The following is a 22,336-nucleotide window of genomic DNA, read 5'->3' as shown; positions in this document are numbered from 1 at the left end:
ATGGCATGGGAGAGGGCGGGGAACATATGATAAAATGCAACTCAGGGTGCAGCTGGCACTGTACAGCAGGGGTGGGGTAGAGTCTGAACAGTGTTGCCTGTGGCCTAAAACAATGTTTCCCAACCTTTTCCAGCCCAAGGCACACTTACATTAGTTAGGTTTTTTCATGGCACACCTGTTAAGGCATTCCCATCCTCATACCTGTTGTAACTCATTGCCATGGCAAAATTCCCAGGCACACCTGTATTTCTGATAGCACACTTTTGTGCCACGGCACACTGATTGGGAAACATCAGCCTACAGTGCATGCAGCACAAGGGGTATGGCCCTGACCACTCAGAAGCTGGACAGCCCTGTCCTCCATCATCAAATCCAGTCCCTTGATACTGCAGGTAACTAAACTATACAATCCCTTCCATAAAACGATACAGCTTCATCTTAAAACTAGTTACCAGTACATTTATTGCCTCATAATTCCAACTGAATGGCTGTTCCAGAACCTCACTGCTTAGTGCTCCCCCCCTCCACCCGCAACACACTGCCAACCCGCATGGCAAAAAAAACTTCCCTGTCCTGAGTGATGCTGAGTCAGGGGTCAATCTCAGGCGGGGCACATGCTCCCCCACACACCCCTCCTACCAGTGGCCTGTGCTTTCAAACCTTCATTTTGATACACTAAAAGAGCTTGGCTTCTTTAGTCTCCTCTTTAAAATAAGCTCTCCATTCCTCAGATCATGCTAGTAGCCTTTTCTATATAACACATCTTTTTTGAATGTGGGTGATCAGAACTATATCCAATATTCTAGATGAAGTTTTACCAATGCCTTAGACAACACATACACTTCTCATCACAATTTGAAAAGCCTCATTTAATAAATCTTAAGTTTGCCCCCAATTTATAACCAAAATTCTTGTTATTACTACTCAAGTATATGACATTGTACTTTCTACTGTTAAAATCTATCCCATTTCTATTACTTTAGTCCTCAATGTCATCCATTTCCTCCAGTATTATATTCCACTCTTCCTTTATATTATGTCTCCCATTTTTGTGTTACCATCAAATTGTACTAACATGTACTTATTTTTTAACAATAAAAACATTTAATATGCTTGGTCCCAAGACATATCATTGAATAAGAAATCCATTAGTAAACTCCCAGCTAGACAGGTTTCCCTTAGCCAATTCCTTACTTAACATTTTTCTATTACTTCCTATCTTGTACTGTTAAATTCATTTTTCCATGTAGTATCAAATGTTTTCATTGAAGTCCAGATAAATTAAATCAACCACATTACTGCTAACCAGAAAACTGGTCAACTTACCCTGCCCCCCACACCCCTCTTACCCCTCCCCCCTGCAAAAAAAAAAAAGAAAAGAAAAGAAAAATCAGGTTTATGCGCTACCTGTAGGAATCTACATAAAACCTTGAATAATGCTGAGGTCAGAATAACAGGACTATACTTTATTACACGTGCTGCTGTCCAAACATATGTTATCACCTTCAGTTTAGCAGATTTATTAAAAAGCTGGGCTAATGGACTATGATTTTGTGTGACATTTCTTTCAGCATGTAGGGACTGAGCATATTTGTTCAATAAATGTTAAAATTCACTTCCATAGCAGCTGTGGTGATGTTTTCCTATCCATATTTTCATTCGCTATTCTACCTTTGCCATCAAGTTTTATATCAATCTCTTTATTGCTTAGCCATACCTTTGCCCTCATTCTCTAGAGACTGGAAGGAAAAAAAAAAAAAAATCACTGAAGATCATTTAAGCTTCTCTTGCACGCATTTTTCTCAGCTCCGTGTAATTAGTTTCTATTAGTTTCAGCAGCAATATGGTAGTTAATTATTTGTCTCAACATGAAGGGCAATCACTGGATTTCCCAGCCCTGCTCTGGCTGGCACACTCTGTGCTCTGCCAAGACTTCCCTATATTCTGATCTATTTGCTGACTTCTTGGTTTGGCTGCTGGCCGCTTGGCTTTAAGTCTTTTGCTAGATCAACTCTGCTTCCTCAATTTGGCTCAATGGTTAACTGTCTGTCAGAGATCAAGAACAGAACACACCCAGACAGCCCTCCATTTCAAATACAACACAGCTCACAAGCAGAGTCTACTGTCTACAAGCTGTAACCAAACCTGCAAGCAGATAGAACGACACATTCGCTTACCCCTAAGGGAGAACTCAAACAAATCCCAGGCCCACAGCCTCACTCTTACTTCTCCTGATGCTCCAGGAGCCCTTGGTACTATGCAATCCAGGCCTGCTGCAGTTGGGGGAAATGGAGTAAGAAATGACAGACCCATTGCTCAAATGAGGGGAGTGAAGAAGGCAGACAAGGCTCTTTGGGTAAATCTGGTATCTTTTATTAGACCAACTTAAACAGTTAGAAAAATTCTTTTTAGCAAGCTTTCAGGTATAAATACCCTCCATCAGGCTGAGCACACTGTCCCGCTGCTCACAGGAGGGGTAGAGGAGGCAGTGTGAGCTGCTGGGCACTGCCTCCTTCCAGTCTGATCTCGTCTGGTAAGAGCAGCATGGGCTGTTCCTTTTCTTCTCTTTCCAAAAAAGTTTTTTAAGTTCTTGAGGGAAGATGGCTGGATGCCTGTGTCCCACAGCATCCCTGACTTGGCTGCCTCTCTTGCCTCTGGAGGGGGAAGGGGCCTTTTCCCTCAAGGGGCGCTAAACTACAGCTTCTCTTATGGTCAGACAGGTTGTATCTGGACCCAGTCCTGCCATTTGTGTTGAGATTATGAACAATAGCAGCAGCAGAAATTAAAAAAAAAAAGCTTGGTTTGCCAAGCTGATGTTAGCAAAACTCCAGCCTTCAGTGCAATTTATATCATCTGGGCCTTATCTTCCCTCTGAGATCCAGAATACTTTCTTTGCTAATTTTGAGGAAGTGAGTTCCCTGCTGATCTGCAGTCACAGAGTATTAATAGCACCGAGTGCAGTAACCACCATACTAAGAGTTGTCCACTGCCTAGGCCAGTGGTTCCCAAACTTTTGATACCTGAGGCACATTTTCTGGATTAATATTGGCTTCACTCCTACACATGCTGCATATATACATATATATTCCCACCCCCCCACAAAAAAAACCCAACCCAACACAGCATATTCCATTCCCCTGCCACAGAAAGTCATAAAAGTACTACTATGTACTGATAAAAAGGAAAAAGCAAATAATTAATTTCTATATCAATGGATCTCAACCTTTTTAGCTTTTCAAGCTAATTTTTTTTTAGCCTAGCCTAGTCTCTATCCCAGGTGTAGCTTTTTGCAAGCCTGAGTGAGAAGAAAGTTACATTTCTTCTTTACTTACCCCTTATTTGAACAGCCTTACTACTAAAGAGTCTTTGACATGGAAGTTGAAATGTCAAAAAGGAGCAGGTTTGGAAAAGAACAGTTTTGATCTGGCCAAGTTATGAGGCTTTAAAAATGCTGCACACACAGTTCATTTTACATGCAATTTTTCATTTCATCTCAGGAAGATAAACCACGTGTGCATGGCCATCATTTATTGGGAATCATTACTGTTGTTTCCAATACATGATTACGTTGCTTCATTTGCAGCACCTCCTCTAATTCCTGTACATAAATTATAAGCAAAGGCTCTTGGGAGCTTCGTTAAAATAGTTCCATAGGTTGTAAAACAAATAGTCAATTGTGTGCTTAATGAATATTTACAATTGAAAAAAGAATCTGTAGACCAAGAACTGTTTACTGAAGAACTTGGCAAATTGATTTGAGAATCTTATGACTGCTTCCCCACAAAGAATTGCTGAAGGACAACAATGCTTGTTGAATAAATTCTTTATTGTGAATTCTTTGTTTCATATTATGCAACAATCCTAATGACTGAGAGGTTAAATGTTTTCTTGATTAATTTAACAGCAATTAGTGTTTTACCCTCATGTATCATGATGATGATCCGGCAGTGGGTGGCAGATCTGTTTCTCTCGGCTCTTCAGTACTGAACAAAGCAGTAGCAGAACAAGTTTCTACAAGACTTTCTTTACAGTGTATTTGATAACAGAGAACTGCCACAATAAAGCGAACTGCAAGAGGCACAATGAAATTATTACAAAACACCTTTAAAACACACAAAAGCACGTTATTTGTTACAAAGTGTGCAATTAACTTGTCTTGCTTTACACATCTTCTGGTAATAAGTTCCACAATTTAACAAAGTTTAAAAGATAATTAGAGAAATACATGTACTGGCCCATCAGTAGGCATCGAACATAAAGGCTACAACCTCCATTTTAGAATTTCCTATGTCTCTGAATGCTGGAAGGGAACAGGTTTAAAGAACTGGTGCAGCATGATAGTCCATGAATTAAGGTTTTTTTTGAAGATAACCTTTTATTGAGAGAGATAGCTAGCCATGTTAGTGAGAAATAAAGTAGAAAGCAGGGTAGATGGGCACCTTGTATATCAAAGTAGGTATACATCAATATCAAGATAAAATTTTGACTCTTAAAACTTCATTATACAAGTATTAAAAACAAATGGTGAAAGTGTTAAGGTATGTGGCCTTCCTAGGGACCAAGTAGGAGACAAGTTAGCAACAAACAAACCACATATACATCATGTCATTGGAGACTGAAACCCCCTCCCCAATGCCCCTCATGGGTATACACATGAAGGACCAGCCATCCATCTTCTACTTCACCAAGGGGCCCCCTCAATAGCTCACGATACATCAGGACCCAGTCCTGAACCCCCTGGAGCTCAGGGACCAAGCACCAGCTCAGCCATCCATGAGGCCACAACTCATGCAGAAAGGCAGAGTGGCAAGGAAAGGGGCCGCACCAGCAAAAGGCTTCCTCCTGTTGGCCCCTGATTGGATCCTCCCACCTATATTTCATAGATTTCATAGACATTAGGGCTGGAAGGGACCTTGGGAAATCGAGCCCAGCCCCCTGCCCAAAGGGCAGGAAGTCAGCTGGGGTCATAGGATCCCAGCAAGATAAGCATCCAATTTACTCTTGAAGGTGTTCAAAGTAGGTGCTTGAACCACCTCCGCTGGCAGACTGTTCCAGACCTTGGGGGCTCGGACAGTAAAGAAATTCTTCCTTACGTCCAGCCTGAAGTGGTCTTGCAGGAGTTTGTGACCGTTCGACCTCGTCATCCCTTGGGGCGCTCTGGTGAACAAACATTCCCCCAGATCCTGGTGGTCACCCCTGATAAACTTATCGGTGGCCAACAGATCACCCCTGAGCCTACGCTTTTCCAGGCTAAAGAGTCCCATGGCTCTCAGCCTATCATCGTAAGATCTGTTTTCCTGACCTCTGATCATGCGCGTGGCTCTCCTCTGGACTCTCTCAAGCTTCTCCACATCCTATTTGAATTGTGGAGCCCAAAACTGGACGCAGTACTCCAGCTGCGGCCTCACCAAGGCCAAGTACAAGGGGAGAATGACGTCCTGGGATTTGCTCGAGAAGCATCTATGGATGCACGCCAGCATTTTGGTCGCTTTATTAGCCGCAGCATCGCATTGCAGGATCATGTTCATCTTGTGGTCAATGATGACCCCCAAGTCTCTTTCTTCTGTAGTGCTATCCAACGTAGCACTGCCGAGCCTATAAGGGTGCTGCAGGTTTTTCCTCCCAAGGTGGAGAACCTTGCATTTTTCGGTGTTAAACACCATCAGGTTCTCATCTGTCCATTTGCTGAGCTTGTCCAGGTCAGCCTGGATCACCCGTCTATCTTCTGGCGTGGATGCTTTGCCTCAAAGTTTGGTGTCATCGGCGAACTTGGCCAGTCCACTCCTGACTCCAATGTCCACATCATTAATGAAGATGTTGAACAGTATGGGTCCCAGGACAGAGCCTTGAGGGACCCCACTGGTCACAGGGCACCACAATGAGTGACTGCCATCAATTACAACCCTCTGGGTCCGACCACGGAGCCAATTTCCCAGCCAGCGGATCGTGGTGGAGCCAAGGCCACAACTGGCCAGTCTGGCCAAGAGGTGATCATGGGATACCAGATCAAAAGTTTTTTTGAAGTCAAGATATATCACATCAATCTCTTCTCCCTGGTCCAGATGATAGGTCACCTGGTCATAGAAGGAAATGAGATTGGTCAAACAAGACCTACCCGCAATAAACCTGTGCTGGCTATCCCTTAGGATGTTAGCCTGGGCCAGTCCATCAAGGATGGCCTCCTCGTATATAGAGCTTCCTGTTTCCTGTCCAGATGGGAAGGCTTCTGCTGTCCTTGGACTAGTCTGCTATTTTTCTGCCTTTGTACCCTGACTCTAGATCTGACCACCTGTTGCTGAACCTGCTCACACTCTGACCTCCACCTCGTGTCTCAGATTGCTGGACTCAGTTCTCACAGGTTTCTGGCCTGGCTTGCTCCCTGACCTTTCTCTGTCTAGCATTTCAGCCCTAGCTCAGACTCTGACTATCTGGCTTTGACCCCAGCTACCCCTTGGACCATGGCTTGTGCAAACCACCAGCCAGCTCGCTTATACTTTAGTATGTGACAGCATGATACAAACTGGTCCCTATTTTGCTGCAGGTGAAGTGTCTAAACTCAAATATGACATGCGCCTGGACTAGGAAGTGGAAGAGTTGGAAAGTGTAATCAGAGCTGGCCCCTGGAAGCTGGCTTCTGCAGCTTTTTAGTCACCATCTTGACACGCTCCAGCAGGAACCTAGCCAGGAAGACCATACCCCCCCTTGACCACTCTGTAGGGGATAGAAAAGATGTACGCAGTTTCAGGGAAGTCCATGTCTAACGTGCCAAAGGAGGTGCTGAGGGCAGCAACAAGCAGCTGCAGGTGGAGGCAGTCTAGGACGGCATGGAGGAGAGTCTCCTCTACCTCCTCACAGAAAAGGCAGGCCACCAGCAGCACCAGGTCTAAGTGGCAGATAAAGGTGCTTGAGGCCAGGACCAAAGAAACAATGAGGCTTCCAGAGCTCAGCTTGGCCTTTGCTTCAAAGTCAAGTTATGAACTAGGACTCCTACAGTAAGGTAAGAAATCACAGGCGTCTGTCCTTGGGTCTCAGCGAGACATAGGCCTACCAGGCCTGGACAAGGCTGCGGTAGAAGGGTGGCAGGGCATGCCATCCAAAGCAATCCAGGTCCAACAGGAAAAGTCCCCGATCAAGGCTGAGGTTCTCCACCCGACGCAGGAAAGCAGATGCCAGCCACTGTCAGGGGAGGCACTCTGCAGCAAAAAGGAAGCACTGAAAGGCTTGGAGGAAGAAGGCAGGCACCCTGCTCACCAGATCATTTAGGCCCTGACCATCCTCACTGGTGGGAAGGTAGAGGACAGCTGGCTGAAGCCAGCAGTGCCTGTTCCAGAGGCATTGGTGTGTCCAGGATAGCACACCTCTGTCACAGAGTAGCATCTGCTGGGTTACTGATGACCAGGACTTGGCCATGGTAGGAGAGGCTGGGTAGGTGTCAGTGCCACCTCTGTAGTGGTGCCTCAACCTCTTCACAGAGACCTTCCCAGTTCTCAGTCAGAGAGACTGGACATCCCCCTCACTGCTCACAAAAAACACAGTCACAACATTGGCATATGCTGTCACTTTAAGTGGGGGGACAGTGGCTGGAATGGGAGGGCCAGGCCTGTCAGACACCACCACAGTGGGTGGAGCAGTGGCTTGACAGGTAGGCAATAGAGCATGCCAGAAAGAGGGCAGCCTCGATCTCCCAAAGTAAGCAGCAAAGGAGCATGCAGTGTGCCCATCTTAGATGAATGCAGCACCTGAGGAAACCACATGGAGTGGGTACCAAAGTCAAATGCCCATAGTGCCTGTCATATACTGTTATACACTTTCTCCAGGTCAAATGACAGGAAAGCAATTAACAGACCATCCCTGCAAGTGAGCTCAAGGAGGTCCAAAACCAGGTACAGACTGCTGGTGATGGCGCACCCTGAAACTATATACTTCTGATTAAAGTTGATCACATCCATCAGCATGGACTCCAGCTGCTATGAGATGGCTTTCCCACAATACCGCAGTCCTTGCAGAGAGCAAGACTTGGCACCAGTTTCTCAGCTCACAGGAGGCAACAGGTTCAATATGGTCCTCCTGCACAACCAGAGGAGGATCATACTGAACCCTCTGGACTCGGCCTAAACAGTGGACATGTCTATCCAATGACATCCCAGAATGCATGGTAGAAATCTACTGTCAGCCCACTGATATCCTGACACTTGTTGGTGGGTATCAGGAAACAGGCTTCTGATAACTCTGCCAGAGTGGGAGGATCTTCTAGCAGTGACAGCTGCAAGTGCTGACTTGTGGGATTGTTTCCCACAGGACTTTGCAGGCATGAATATCATTTGGATCCAAGCATAAAAGACCCAAGTTGAAGGCTCTTGTCCTTTCTTGCAGTTCACTGGGATCCAGGAGGGGGGTGCCATCCCCTGCTTGAAGGCAAGTGATGTATTTCTTGGCACCCCTACTCACCTCCACAGCATAGAAGTGGGAGCTGCAGTCCATCTCCCAGAGGACCTAGATCAGGGATTGGACAAACACAAGGTAGGTGCATCTGTCATCCCCACCACTCCCTATACTTTCAGCAGCAGTGTTCCCCCTAAGCTGCACGACTGCACAGACGTGCCTGACGGTGCAGCATGAGTGCACCTGCATGGCCACGCACACCACATAGCTTAGAGGGAATGCTGCTCAGCAGGGGGATGGATTCTCCGGGTCAGTGGCAAGATGTCTTTCCAGCTTCAAGACCTGCATCTATAGCTGGTCCATGACTAGTTGTGTACCCTCAAGTGTGTAAGGTGTGCCCTCAGTCACAGGACAAGAGCCTCACATGAACCTTTCCCATATCCCACTATCTCCACAATGATGAGATACAGGACATTGGGCTAGATGGATCCATTGTCTGACCCCGTATGGCATTTATATTTTTATGCCAAATTGACAGTCCAGTAAACTGTTTGCCAAAGAATGCACAACAGAATGAGCTGCAATATCTGTTTCACTCATGCTGATTAGGCGCTCAGGGAATCTATACACATGCTTTGGGGTGGAGGGGGGGGGCTTTAATTAGAGGGGCTCTGAGAGACATTCTAATTAAAGCACCCACAGCGTCATGTGTATTCAGTATCCCATACCTCAAAATGGAGGTAGGGGTACTTTAACTAAAGCTCGTTTGATGAATTTTAGTTAAAGTACCCTTGCTGCCATTTTAAAACATGGTGACTTTCAATACACATGATGCACAGATTGTTGGAGCACACTAATCATTAATTAGGGCCTCCAACAACACACTTATTTGTCTGTACACAAATGCCAGAAGGTTAGGGAATAAATAGGAGGAACTGGTCCTTCTGCTAAAAAGTAATGACTACGATCTTAAAGGGATAACAGAGACCTGGTGGGACTCCTCCTATGAGTGGACCATGGGTATGGATGGCTATTCCCTCTACAGAAGAAATTGTGCTGAAAAAAGGAGTGGGGGTGAAGCTCTCTATGTGAAGGAGCAGTACACTTCCCTACAAGTGGAGACTGGCAACCAAGGAAGAAGACTGGAGATCCCGTGGGTTACAACAGGAAGAGAACATGATGAAGGGGATACAATGGTAGGAGTCTACTACAGACCTCCAAATCAGGAACAAGAACTTGACCATGAATTTGCTAGGGAACTAGCTAAGGCTGCATGCTTGCGGTGCATGGTTGTCATGGGAGACTTAAACTACCCAGGCATCTCATGGGAAGAGCACTCAGCCAAATCTGATTGGTCACAAAGATTCCTCACATGTGTGAATGAGCTCTACCTATCTCAAGAAGTTTAGGAGACAACAAAAGTTAAAGCACTGCTGGACCTGGTACTGGCCAAAGAGGCTGATCTAGTTAGCGACCTGAGAATCGAAGGGAAGCTGGAAGACAGTGACCACGAGTTGATCACTTTCACTATCCATTGCAAAACTGACAAGTCAGTCAGCAATGCAGAAGTCTTCCACTTCAGGGAAGCTGACTTTCATAAGGTCAGGAGGCTTGTTGTTGAGGCCCTGAGAGAGGCCATGATTTGACAGGGAGGGGAGCTCACGATGAGTGGTTGCTCCTTAAGGAAGCAATCCTAGAAGCACAAGGGAAGTCTATCCCAGCCTGTAGGAAAGGTAATAAAAGGGCTCAGCAACTCTCTTGGCTCATCAGGGAAGTCACAGACCTCCTATGTCTAAAAAGAGACGTTTATAGAGGATGGAAGACAGGAAACACAACTAAGAAGAAGTATCCTGCTGGGAGGAGGCCGCTGCCTGGTGCCGGGCCGGGTCAAGCCCCCGCCCAGGCTCCTACTTGGCCCAGCCCCCCAGGGAGCCGCGTGACCGGAGCTGCGCGAACAGGCTGCGCAAACAGGCGCCCGAGTTAGCGCGGAGTTTGCGCAGGGGAGGTGCGGGAGGGCACGAGACCCTGCCTGCGACCCCCCCCAGCCATAGCCAGCCCCAGCCGTAGCCAGCCTACCAGAGGCATGACACAGATGGGCATGCGCCGCACTCCGAGGGTCCCCTCGGGCTCTGTGGCCCCTCCACTGGGCACCTCAGAGACGGCCACCCAGACGGAGCCCATGGTTCCGGGCTCCACGCAGACGGAGCCCCTGGCTCTTGGCTGCGGGGGCTGCCTGTCCCTTTTTCAGGCTCTGGGGCCCAGGAGTATGGCCATCTCCCCATGTGGGGTCTGCTCCCTACTGGGGTCTCTGGCACGCCAGCTGGAGGAGCTCCAGGCCACAGTCCAGAGACTGCGTGCCATCAGGGACTGTGAGCAGCAGATCGACTCCTACTGCCAGGCCCTTCTCTCCCGGGAGCCACAGGGGAGAGCTCCGTCTCTCTCCACAACTAAGGAGGACTCTGGGACTTCCCGCTCTGCCCAGTCAGGGGCATGGACCAAGGTGGTCAAGGGCCCCAAGGCCCGCTGCACCAAGGCCCCTCCCTCTCCGGAGCTTAGCAACAGGTTCACACCACTTGCAGCCCCGGCAGAGCCTGCTCAGTTGCCGGCTCCCGCAGGCAACCCAGGCTCAACCACAGCTACTGGCCCCGCTCTCCCCAAGACAAAGCGAACGGTGTTTGTTGCGGGAGACTCCATCCTGCAGGGGACCGAGGGGGCAATCTGCCGCCCCGACCCCTTAGCCCGGGAAGTCTGCCGCTTCCCGGGGGCCCGCATCCGAGACATTGCGGAGAGGATCCCGCAGCTCCTCCGGCCCACAGACCACTACCCCATGCTCCTTATTCACGTGGGCACCAATGACACGGCTCGGAGCACCCCCAGCCAGGTCATGAGGCGCTACAGGGAGTTGGGAGCGGGGCTTAGGGGTCTGGGAGCTCAGGTGGTGTTTTCGTCCATCCCCCCAGTCTCGGGCTATGGGCTGAGGAGGGAGAGGAGGATCCACGCAGTCAACCAAAGACTGCGGCACTGGTGTCATCGGGAAGGCTTTGGCTTCCATGACCACAGCCCACTCTTTGGCGAGAGAGGCAGCGAGCTGCTGGGAAGAGATGGCCTCCACCTCTCTCCCCTGGGGAGGAGGCTCTTCTCAGCCAGGCTGGCTGACCTGCTCCACTGGGCTTTAAACTAAGCCCGCTGGGGGACGGGGGGACTACTGCCACTGCTGGCCTGCAGAGCGACCCTTGCAAAGCCAGCGGACCAAGGCACTTAAGGGAGCCCACCCCTGCCCCAGCCCTGGCACAATCTGTGGGCAAGGCAAGAGCCCCCAAGGGCACACTTGACTGCCTGTACACTAATGCCAGGAGCCTGGGCAACAAGCAGGACGAGCTCGTCCTCCTGCTCAGTGCAAAGAAATATGATGTCATTGGGATAACAGAGACCTGGTGGGACTCCAACAATGACTGGACCACGGGTATAGAGGGCTATACCCTGTACAGGAGGGATCGTGTTGACAAAAAGGGCAGGGGTGTAGCTCTCTATGTGAAGGAAAGCTACATGTCCCTGCAAGCTGATGTTGGTGACTGACATGGACAGCTAGAGACCCTCTGGGTAAAAATTCGTGGGGAATACGGCACAGGGGACACAACGGTGGGAGTCTACTACAGACCTCCCACTCAAAGTCCTGAGCTTGACCAGGAGTTCGCCCGGGAACTGAATGAGGCCGCTTGCTCCAGGACCTTGGTTGTCATGGGTGACTTCAATTACCCAGACATCTCCTGGGAAGATCACTCAGCAAAATCTGAGCAGGTCGCAAAGCTTTCTCTCGTGCGTGGATGACCTCTACCTGACTCAAGAAGTCTATGGGCCAACAAGAGGCAAAGCGCTGCTTGACCTGGTACTGGCTATGGGGGACGACCTAATCGGCGACCTAGCGATCGATGGGAAGCTGGGTGACAGCGACCACGAGCTGATCACCTTCACCATCCGCCGTAAAGCTGGCAAGTCAGTCAGCAACACAGAAGTCCTTGACTTCAGAAAAGATGACTTTGACAAGCTCAAGAGGGTAGTCGGTCAGGCCCTCAGGGACCATGACCCCAGGGAGATGGGAGTTCAAGAAGAGTGGTTGCTTCTCAAGGAAGTGATCCTCAGTGCACAAGCTAAATCTATTCCAACACGGAGGAAAGGCAGCAAGAAGGCACAGCAGCCCCCCTGGCTCTCCAGGGACCTAGCGGACCTCCTGTGGCTAAAAAGGAAAGCCTACAAAGGATGGAGGATGGGATTAACCTCCAAGGAGGATTACTCCGTGCTGGTCCGGTCCTGCAGGGAGCAAACCAGGAAAGCCAAGGCTGCAACTGAACTCCAACTAGCTTCAGGCATCAAGGACAACAAAAAGTCCTTTTTCAGATATGTGGGGAGCCGGAGGAAAAGCAAGGGCAATGTTGGACCCCTGCTAAACTAGATGGGGCAACTGATAACTGACGCCCAGGAAAAAGCCAACCTATTAAATAGGTACTTTGCATCAGTCTCTCATCAGTCCCACGGGCTGCCCATGCCTGCTATGGGACAGGGAAATCTGGGTGAGGGGGATCCCCTACCCTCCATAAATGCTGACCTTGTGAAGGAACACCTTGAGAAGCTGGATACCTTCAAGTCAGCTGGCCCTGACAATCTGCACCCCAGGGTACTCAAGGAGCTGGCGAGCGTCACAGCCCAGCCCCTGGCACGGATCTTTGAAAACTCCTGGCGCTCTGGTGTAGTGCCCGAAGACTGGAAGAAGGCCAATGTGGTGCCGATCTTCAAGAAAGGGAGGAGAGTGGATCCGGCTAACTACAGGCCCATTAGCCTGACTTCTATCCTGGGGAAGATCCTAGAAAAGTTTACTAAGGAGGCCATCCTTGAGGGACTGGCCCAGGCTAACATTCTAAGGGACAGCCAGCATGGGTTTGTTGCGGGTAGGTCTTGTTTGACCAATCTCATTTCCTTCTATGACCAGGTGACCTATCACCTGGACAAGGGAGAAGAGGTTGATGTCATATATCTTGACTTCAAAAAAGCTTTTGATCTGGTATCCCATGATCACCTTTTGGCCAAACTGCCCAGTTGTGGCCTTGGCTCCACCACGATCCGCTGGCTGGGAAATTGGCTCCGTGGTCGGACCCAGAGGGTTGTGATTGATGGCAGTCACTCATTGTGGTGCCCCGTGACCAGTGGGGTCCCTCAAGGCTCTGTCCTGGGACCCATCCTGTTCAACATCTTCATTAACAATGTGGACATTGGAGTCAGGAGTGGACTGGCCAAGTTCGCCGATGACACCAAACTTTGGGGCAAACCATCCACGCCAGAGGACAGGCGGGTGATCCAGGCTGACCTGGACAAGCTCAGCAAATGGGCAGACGAGAACCTGATGGTGTTTAACACCGAAAAATGCAAGGTTCTCCACCTTGGGAGGAAAAACCTGCAGCACCCTTATAGGCTCAGCAGTGCTACGTTGGATAGCACTACAGAAGAAAGAGACTTGGGGGTCATCATTGACCACAAGATGAACATGATCCTGCAATGCGATGCTGCGGCTAGCAAAGCGACCAAAACGCTGGCTTGCATCCATAGATGCTTCTCGAGCAAATCCCGGGACGTCATTCTCCCCTTGTACTCAGCCTTGGTGAGGCCGCAGCTGGAGTACTGCGTCCAGTTTTGGGCTCCACAATTCAAAAAGAATGTGGAGAAGCTTGACAGAGTCCAGAGGAGAGCCACGCACATGATCAGAGGTCAGGAAAACAGATCTTACGATGACAGGCTGAGAGCCATGGGACTCTTTAGCCTGGAAAAGCGTAGGCTCAGGGGTGATCTGATGGCCACCTATAAGTTTATCAAGGGTGACCACCAGGATCTGGGGGAACGTTTGTTCATCAGAGCGCCCCAAGGGATGACTAGGTCGAACGGTCACAGACTCCTGCAAGACCGTTTCAGGCTGGACATAAGGAAGAATTTCTTTACTGTCCGAGCCCCCAAGGTCTGGAACAGTCTGCCAGCGGAGGTGGTTCAAGCACCTACATTGAACACCTTCAAGAGTAAATTGGATGCTTATCTTGCTGGGATCCTATGACCCCAGCTGACTTCTTGCCCTTTGGGCAGGGGGCTGGACTCGATGATCTCCCGAGGTCCCTTCCAGCCCTAATGTCTATGAAATCTATGAAAATCCTGCATTGGTCCACACCTGTAGAGAGCAAACTAGGAAAGCCAAGGCTGGCACCAAACTCCAAGTGACTACATGAATCAAGGACAATATAAATCCTTCTCGAGATACACGGGAAGTCGGAAAGACAACAAAGGCAACACTGGACTCCTGCTAAACCAAATGGGTCAGCTGACAACTGACACCCAGGAAATAGCTAATCTGTTTACTGATTATTTTGCATTGGTTTTTTACCAGCCTAAAAGAACCACCCTGCCTGACAAGATGCAGGATGACCAAGGTGAGGGTGAATCTATGCCCACCATTGGAGTAGATCTTGTGACAGAACACCTTGAGAGACTGGACACTCACAAATCAGCTGGTCTGGATTGATTACACCCAATAGTGCTAAAGGAACTGGCAAACATCATAGCATGGCCACTGGCAAGGATATTTGAGAAGACATGGTGCTTGGGCGAAGTACCTGAAGACTGGAAGAGGGCCAACGTGACGCCTATCTTCAAGGGAGGAAGGAAGATCCGGGAAACTACAGGCCTGTCAGTTTGACCTCAATCCCTGGAAAGATCTGTGGAGACGGCACTATTGTCTACATGCTCCTGTACTGTGATTTCAGATCTGACCCTGCCTGGGCTTCCACCTCTGCCTCTGCCTCATGCCTTGGACTGTTTGAAACTCAGCTACCCCAGGTACCTGACCTGGCTTGTCCCTTGCCTTGCCTTTTATTTCAGCTTTGATTTGGACTCTGATCTTCTGGCTTTGACCTGGCTATCCTTTGGACCTCCTGCTACTGGCTCATGCTAGACACTAGACAGAGTGCTTATGTCTTGGTAGGTGAGAGGCCCACATCTGTTGGCCCACCTGCCTGTCCACCCACAGCAGAATGCTGTTTGGAGCCTATGTGAAGCCAGAAAAGAGGCTGCTGAAGGATGGCAGAGCAGCAGTAGCAAGAGGAACAGCCACTAGTGCTGCTTGTACATGTGAAACGGAAGCAGGGAGTACAGGCCACGGAGCAGAAAGCAGAGCAGCATATCAGGCAGGGAAAAGGGATTAGAGTGCCACTTGGGGATGGGGTGGGGCTACTTTTTGACACCAAGGTTGATCCCCACTATCATAGATTATTAATGTATAGTTCCATTTTCAACCAAAGGCTCCATTTCCCACTTTAGTTGTTAGTGACACAGTCCTCACTCCCTGCTGCCAATGCAAACATTGTAGCTATGCCAGATGACTTGTCTTCTGCATCTATTCCAAGCCAGGTCAGTATCTCTACTCTGCATGGGATTATGGACACCTGTTCACTGCCACCTTAAACTGAGACCACAGCAGTCATTACACTTACATCATTCATTGATAGTAGATAACTCAACCTTGAACAGAAGCCAGAATGTAAGCTATAACCATGTGGCTCTTCACACAGAAAGCTAGCATCCCTTGCTTTCACAGCTCATCACTGATTCATACGACTGAGATCATGACTTATTTTTAAAACACCATTATTGCAGCAACTGAAGGATGCTTTCTCTTCACTTCAATTTATCACAAAGTGATGCGATTACCAGGGCAAAATAACTTGACAAAAAATCATATGCAGAGTGATTATTTTTGTAACTCTTTTTCAATCAATAAAAAAATGCAGCTGCTTCATTCTTTGGAGTGGAACCTGTGCAAATTGCAGATGTCTTTCCTTCACAAAAGATGGATATAAGCAACCCCAAAAGAGCAGATGCCATACTAAAGCAATACTGACAGGGTTCAGAGGCAGAAAGAAGGCTAAAGAAAGGGTCATCCAGATCGATGAACTTATGTCCTGCTGATCTTGCTTGAACTTTCTGAGTCCTTAGATACAGTTGATCAAGAGTTGCTGATGAAACATTTACCTGACCTGGTGGGTATTTGTGGGGCTGCTCTAAATTGGTTCTGCTCTTTCCTAGTAGGGAGGTTGATGGATGAGTAATTGTCATCCCCTTGGGACCTTTCCTTTGGGGTCCCCCTTGTTGCCTCTTCTGTTCAATGTGTATTGAGGCCCGTGGATGAGTTTGCAGCGATTTGGAGTGAGATGCCATCCATATGTTGGACTCGGCTCTACCTCTCCTTCTCTTCTGACTCTGACCCTCTAGTCTCAGTCCTTTCACAGTGCCTTGCTGCAGTTAGGAACTAGATGCGAGTGAACCAATAGCAAATGAATCCAGATACGACAGAAGTGATCATGGTGGGGAGACCACTTGAATTGGCAGGCGGAAAGTACTTGGACATCTATCATTGATGGGATTCAGTCTCCCTTGTCACTTAGGATCACAGCTGGGGGGGAGGGGGAGCGGGGAAGGGGCTCCTGAATCCTCTTTGGCACCTGGACCTTCAGGTGGCACATGCAGCTAGAAGTGCCTTTTACCAACTCCATCTATGCACTCTACAAAGGACTACCCTTGAAAACTGTCCAGAAGCCGTAGCTAGCACAGAACACAGTGACCATTTAGAGATTCGTAGGTCAAGACCAGCACCTTGAATTGTGCCCAGAAAGCTCTCTCATGTAGGAGCTCCTTCTCCTGGCAGTTGCCAGAGTGAACCCTGCCAGCCTCAGCCCTGAGCTTGTGTTCTTTGGGCTCTGACTCCTAACCCCAGGTTCCTTATGGGCTCCTGGAACCTTATTGCATCACCTTTTCTGCACTTAATTTCATAACACTAGGCCAGCAAGGTGATGATCACCTATGAATCGATAGCAGGCAATGGCGGTAGAAGTCGTGGGTCACAGTATACAGAAGCACAAATACAGCTGAAACATGGAAGCTCAGGGTCATGAGTTGATCAGTGATGCTCATTAAAATTTTTCTGACAAAAATTTTTTGACCACCCACAATTTGTGCACCCAGTAGGTGTTTTGTTTGGCACTGGCATAGTAAGGAGAACCTAAAGATGCTTGCTAGCGCAAGGCATGCTGGGATATGTGCTCTCTGTAGCCACCTACTGTTGGAAGAGCAGCAGTGCATTCAGCCACCCTTTAAAGCCAATTAGAAGTGTGACTTGGGGACATGCCAGTCGCACAACTTCTCCAAAGCCTACAAAGGATGGAGGACGGGATTCACCTCCAAAGAGGATTACCCCCAAGAAAAGCCCCGGGACTCACCGCTGCTGGTGCAGCCGGGGCTCTTGCAGAGGCCCCCACCTGGCACGCCAGCAGAAGCGATGAATCCCGGGGTTTCTTCAGGTTTTTTTCCTTCTTAAAGGGCCAGTGCGGGCCAGTGCGGATCGCTCCCCTGCCCAGCAGCACCTGCTGAGCCAGGGCTTTTTTCCCCTCCCAAGTGCTGGCAGCCTTTGCTTGGTTGGAAGAGGGGCAGAGGATGGGCCTGGCCTGGCTGATTCTGAGATTTAGCCAAATCAGATCAGGACAGTGATCTGAATCAAACTGCTGTCCCCCAAATTGGCTGAATTCCAATCTGAAGCGAACACTAGCCGCTTTGCACAGGCCTAACCATTATCTCTACTTCACATTAGAGATGACTGCAAAGTGATCATGACATAAAATCTATCTTAACCATATTATCTCTTAGCACTCCAAGAGTTGCTAGAAAGATAGAAAACAGGCAGAGAAATGTTCAGCGAATGGAAACTTTCCCCTGTTGCGCTCCTTAAGAAGAATCTTAAAAAGAACTTCTTTCTAATACGGTGAGGCAGAGAAATAGATCTAGGTCCAGATCTTCCTATGAAACAGCTGCAGGGGTCTCTGAGGCTATAAACAGATGTCACCAAATAAAGCAGATCAGGTGCGTGGGGAGACATCCCAGCACAGCTGATCTGGTTCACTGGGAAAACAGACATCGCCCATTGTCCTGCAGGGTGGAAGCCTGCCACTCCCAAGCACAGCAGGGGCCCACTCCTACAGGATAACACTTGAGGCATGTTTCTGTGAGTAGGGGAACACCAGTTTCCCTGTCTGTAGAAGCCTGCTTCAAGTCAGGGTGCAGCAGCACGATATGTACACCTAGGAAATCCCTATTGTGGGATTCCCAGAGCATAGGTCTGCAAGCAGGGAACCCAGGGATTCTCCATTTGCAGAGATGTGCCTCAAGTCAGGGTGCAGCAGCACAAGATGCATACCTGGGGAATCCTCTGTTGAGGGATTCCTGCGGTGTGCCTCTGCAAACATTGGGCAAGGGCTCTTGGGAGTTCCCCAGACGTGTAGGATTGGCCCCTGAAGCCTTAGGACCATCGGCCTGGGGCAACAGAAGAGCACAGGCAGCTCCAGGCTGCCTGCTCTCTCCTGACACAAAGCAAATATAGACATTCACTACAAAAAAAAAACAGCATACATTTATACAACCTATTGTCACAGCCACAATTTTTGGCGTTTGTGGCATGACAAGGGACATGGATATATATTTGTTTAGGGGTAAGATAGCCACTTACTTGTCTCTCTGCCTGACAAAATCTGCACATGGGGCCCTCAAAGGTTCGCAGTTTAATCAAGATTGAAGACCGATGGGACGGAGGACAGATATCATAACTAAGTTACCCTCTGGTTGGCAAAGATGTGCCTCAACCCATATACGTGAGTTCTTCCGCTTAGAAGGGCCTCAGGAAATAAAGCACGCTCATAACCATAGTGAAAATACCTAAGCTAGACCCCACTCTCTTTCACTGTCCTACTGTTCTTTTAGCCTTGGCTAAAAAAAACCCAGTAGGAACATACTAAAACAGAGATGCATAGAAGTACAAAGAAAGACTTTGCTTAGGTCTACTTCTGGCAGAAAACTGGCTTTACAAACTGTAACTCTAAATCTTTAGGTCTATCTTTTTATAAATCAGCTGTGTAGCAATGAAGAAGCTTAACAGCTTCAGATTTGGAGACTGCAAAGAGAGACCCTATCGAGGCTCAAGAGTTTCTATTTTATCTCCACATCCCGATACATTGGGTTTCAATCATCTTCCAAGCTTAAGAGGACTAGACTTTTTTTTTTGGTGAAGGGAGATTTATTTTCACTCCCTAGAGCTGAAACAGAGCTGGTTCCTCCCAGCACTCTCTGCAGGTACAGTAGGAGGGAACCTAGTCTCTCCCAGATATTTCCCAGTTGTAAATGCAGAAAATCAATCTCTTTATTTTGACAATGGAAAAAACTGTACAGGTGGCTCAGTAATTAAAATGTGCTGAGGTGAATTTATTCTACACAAACTGAAGCCCCCTGCTATGTGTAGAAGGGCCATTCACTTGTTCCTCTTCCTGTTTTGGAGAGACCTTACAGCTGTAAGACTTAGAAACCCATCCTCCCTGCTTTACCCTCTCAGATATAATTCTGCCACAGGAAGTCAGAATTAGCTGGTGGAAATCCACATTGCGGGCAGAGCTCTCTCAACTTCCAGCACCCGTGAGAACTCGCGCTCCTCACCCAACAGCACTAACAGCCAGTCATACTTGACAAAGCAGATGCATCACTTTCAAATCTGGGTACCTAAAATTAGATGCCTACATCCATTTTTAAGCATGGAATGCAAATAAGTGGCTTGATCCCCCCCCCCAGGTTCTGAGCACAGCAGCCAGAAGAAGCCCATGTCAGAGCCGGCAATAATAATCAGGCCTGCAGACTTTCAGTCACAAGGCTGTCTCCTCGCCTGCAACGGGTGCATGCAGCTTATGTGCTCATTACACATAGTGGCTGGCTATGACATAACAGATAATCAGCTTCCTCTCTCTTGCACTGTCCAGGCTAGCTTCAGATGACCCCAAAAACACAGTTTCCATCGCCTCCGTATTTTTCAGCTACCAAACACTAGGATTCTCTGCAGCTTTAACCTTAAGTCTGTATGTTTGGGGTTTATAATGTTCGGGGGGCTTTTGTTGCTGATCACAGACATCTAGGACATCCCCCGCCCCCTCTTAAAATTACCTGTATATTCTCCTAGCCTCACTGTCAGCTTCACAATCCTTTGATCGGAAGCGGGCTGTTGTTGGGAAGACTTTCCCTGCAATTTCCTGCCGCCTTTCGTTAATGTCACTGACCCTGGAGGGGCCGGGCCGGGCCGGGCCGGGCGCGCGCCCCCCGCGGAGCGGCAGGTGCCCCCCCTCACGCCTCAGCACCCGGTGCCACTGCACTCACGTCTGGGCCCCGCCTCCCCTCCCCTCCCCACCCAGGCCAGCCAGAAACTTACTTCTTCTTGCGAGATGCTGCCCTCAGCACGGGACTGCGGGAGCCGCGCCGGAGTCTGAGGGGAGCCGGCGATCCCGCGGCGCCCCCGCCAGGCGGGGCCTGAGAGCGGCCCCGCCCCCGGGGCGTGACGGGGAAGATGCTCGGGGCGGGGCCAACGCGCCCGCCGCGGCCCGCGCCGAGGAGGAGGAGGAGGAGCCGGGACCCGCTGCGGGGGGCGGGGCGGTGCAGCTCCTGCCCGCAGCCCCGCGCCGCTGCGGGGAAGCACCGCCGTCTGCCGCCGGCAAGCGCGGGGCTGGCCTCGGGGCGCTGGCTGCTGCCGTCGCCTTCCTGCTGCGGACGCCCGCGGTCGAGGCCGGATCAAGAGCCCGGAGCCGGACCAGGACGCCACGCAGGAGCCCGCCAGCGGGGCCGAGGGTTAATCTGCTGTCGCTGGACAGAGCACCGACAAGTCCTGGTGCTTCTAGACCCCTGCAGCTCTCAGCTAGAGGCATGGTGAAATACGCGTCTTCAGTATCCACCCAGAAGCGGCTGGATTTGAGCCCTTCCCTGAGGGATAGAGCCAAGGAAAGTCATGCGACCCCCCCAAACCTGCATTTCCGTAACCAGATTTTGAGAGGGGGGCATTGAATGAAAGCCCTTCTGCGAAGGCAGTTCTGAAAAGAAAATTTTACTCTGCTCAGCTCAGGGGATCAGCGGTTCCCAGGACTAAAGTAATGTGTCACAGACTAGTGTGGAAGGACTCCTCTCGCTATAAAACACCGCTCACCCCGAATGTGCAGTGTGGAAGCTGCACGGAAGAACATCACCATCGGTGCCGAACAGATGTAACAGCCATTCAGTACGCCCTGGCAGCGTCTACACGAGGCCCGGCCTGTGCCGCGGTTACTGCGCGGTCATTTAGTACTCGTATAAACAAAGCGCTAAATGACTGCGTAGTAACCGGAGTTACTGCACAGTCGCGCCGAGGAACGGCTTTTTTGTGATGCTGACTGCGCCGTAGCTCTCGACTACTGCACAATAGCGTCGCGCTTCCTGCCACATGACACTACTGTGCAGTAGTCACAGCACCGCGCGGCACTCGGGGCCTGCAGACATGCATCGTTGTCACGCTGGTCTTGGAGAATTTTACGAACAGTTTGCCCGGATATCAATGAGGACACGATGTGCTGGGCCAAACAGAATTAGGTTCGAAGGGTTCTTACCTCCTCTCTGGTTTCTGAGTCTCTTTCCAACTTGGTGTAATGGCCTGCCTTGTATCACTGACTACCTGAATCCCCTTTTATCATTCATTTTTCTCCTCTTACGCGCCTTCCTTTCCCCATTCCTGACACGTCCTTCCACCTTACTCTCTCCGGTGCCTATTAAGCCACTCCTGCCTGATGTTTTTCTTCCCTCCCCGCCAAACATTCACCATGGTAGCTGACATCTTTTAATAAATAAAAATATAAATAGATACCTTTTGAATAATGAGAAACACCAAGAGGAGGACATAGCAATGAAAATAATGACAAGAATAGCCCCTGCTTAATTACTGGTCTTCTTTTCACAGCCTTCTTCATCTGTTATTGTCAGTCAAAGCATTGTGTCTAACCCTGAGTTATTAACAGTTTGGTTTTTTTTTATATGGAGGGGA

The 22,336-nt window shown here is 49.3% G+C and overlaps 1 protein-coding gene across 2 annotated transcripts in view; it reads right to left on the bottom strand.

Annotated features, from left to right (window-relative positions):
- CERS4 (ceramide synthase 4) overlaps positions 1–22,061 on the bottom strand; it is an 80,279-nt gene extending 58,218 nt beyond the window's left edge. The window contains exon 1 of one of the 2 annotated variants that reach the window (XM_090027312.1): positions 21,906–22,061. The gene's annotated coding sequence lies outside the window, so the exon portion shown is untranslated. Of the gene's footprint in view, positions 1–20,704; positions 20,859–21,905 lie in introns of those variants that run through there. The other variant, XM_090027314.1, reaches the window with a different exon arrangement.
- Between the last annotated feature and the right edge of the window lie 275 nt (positions 22,062–22,336).

Source organism: Crocodylus siamensis, chromosome 14, assembly GCF_052110815.1.
Source record: "Crocodylus siamensis isolate JL-2025a chromosome 14, ASM5211081v1, whole genome shotgun sequence".
In the NCBI taxonomy this organism is placed as follows: Eukaryota; Metazoa; Chordata; order Crocodylia; family Crocodylidae; genus Crocodylus; species Crocodylus siamensis.
The sequence above is the reverse complement of the archived record's forward strand: the minus strand, read 5'-3'. Positions and strand labels throughout refer to the sequence as shown.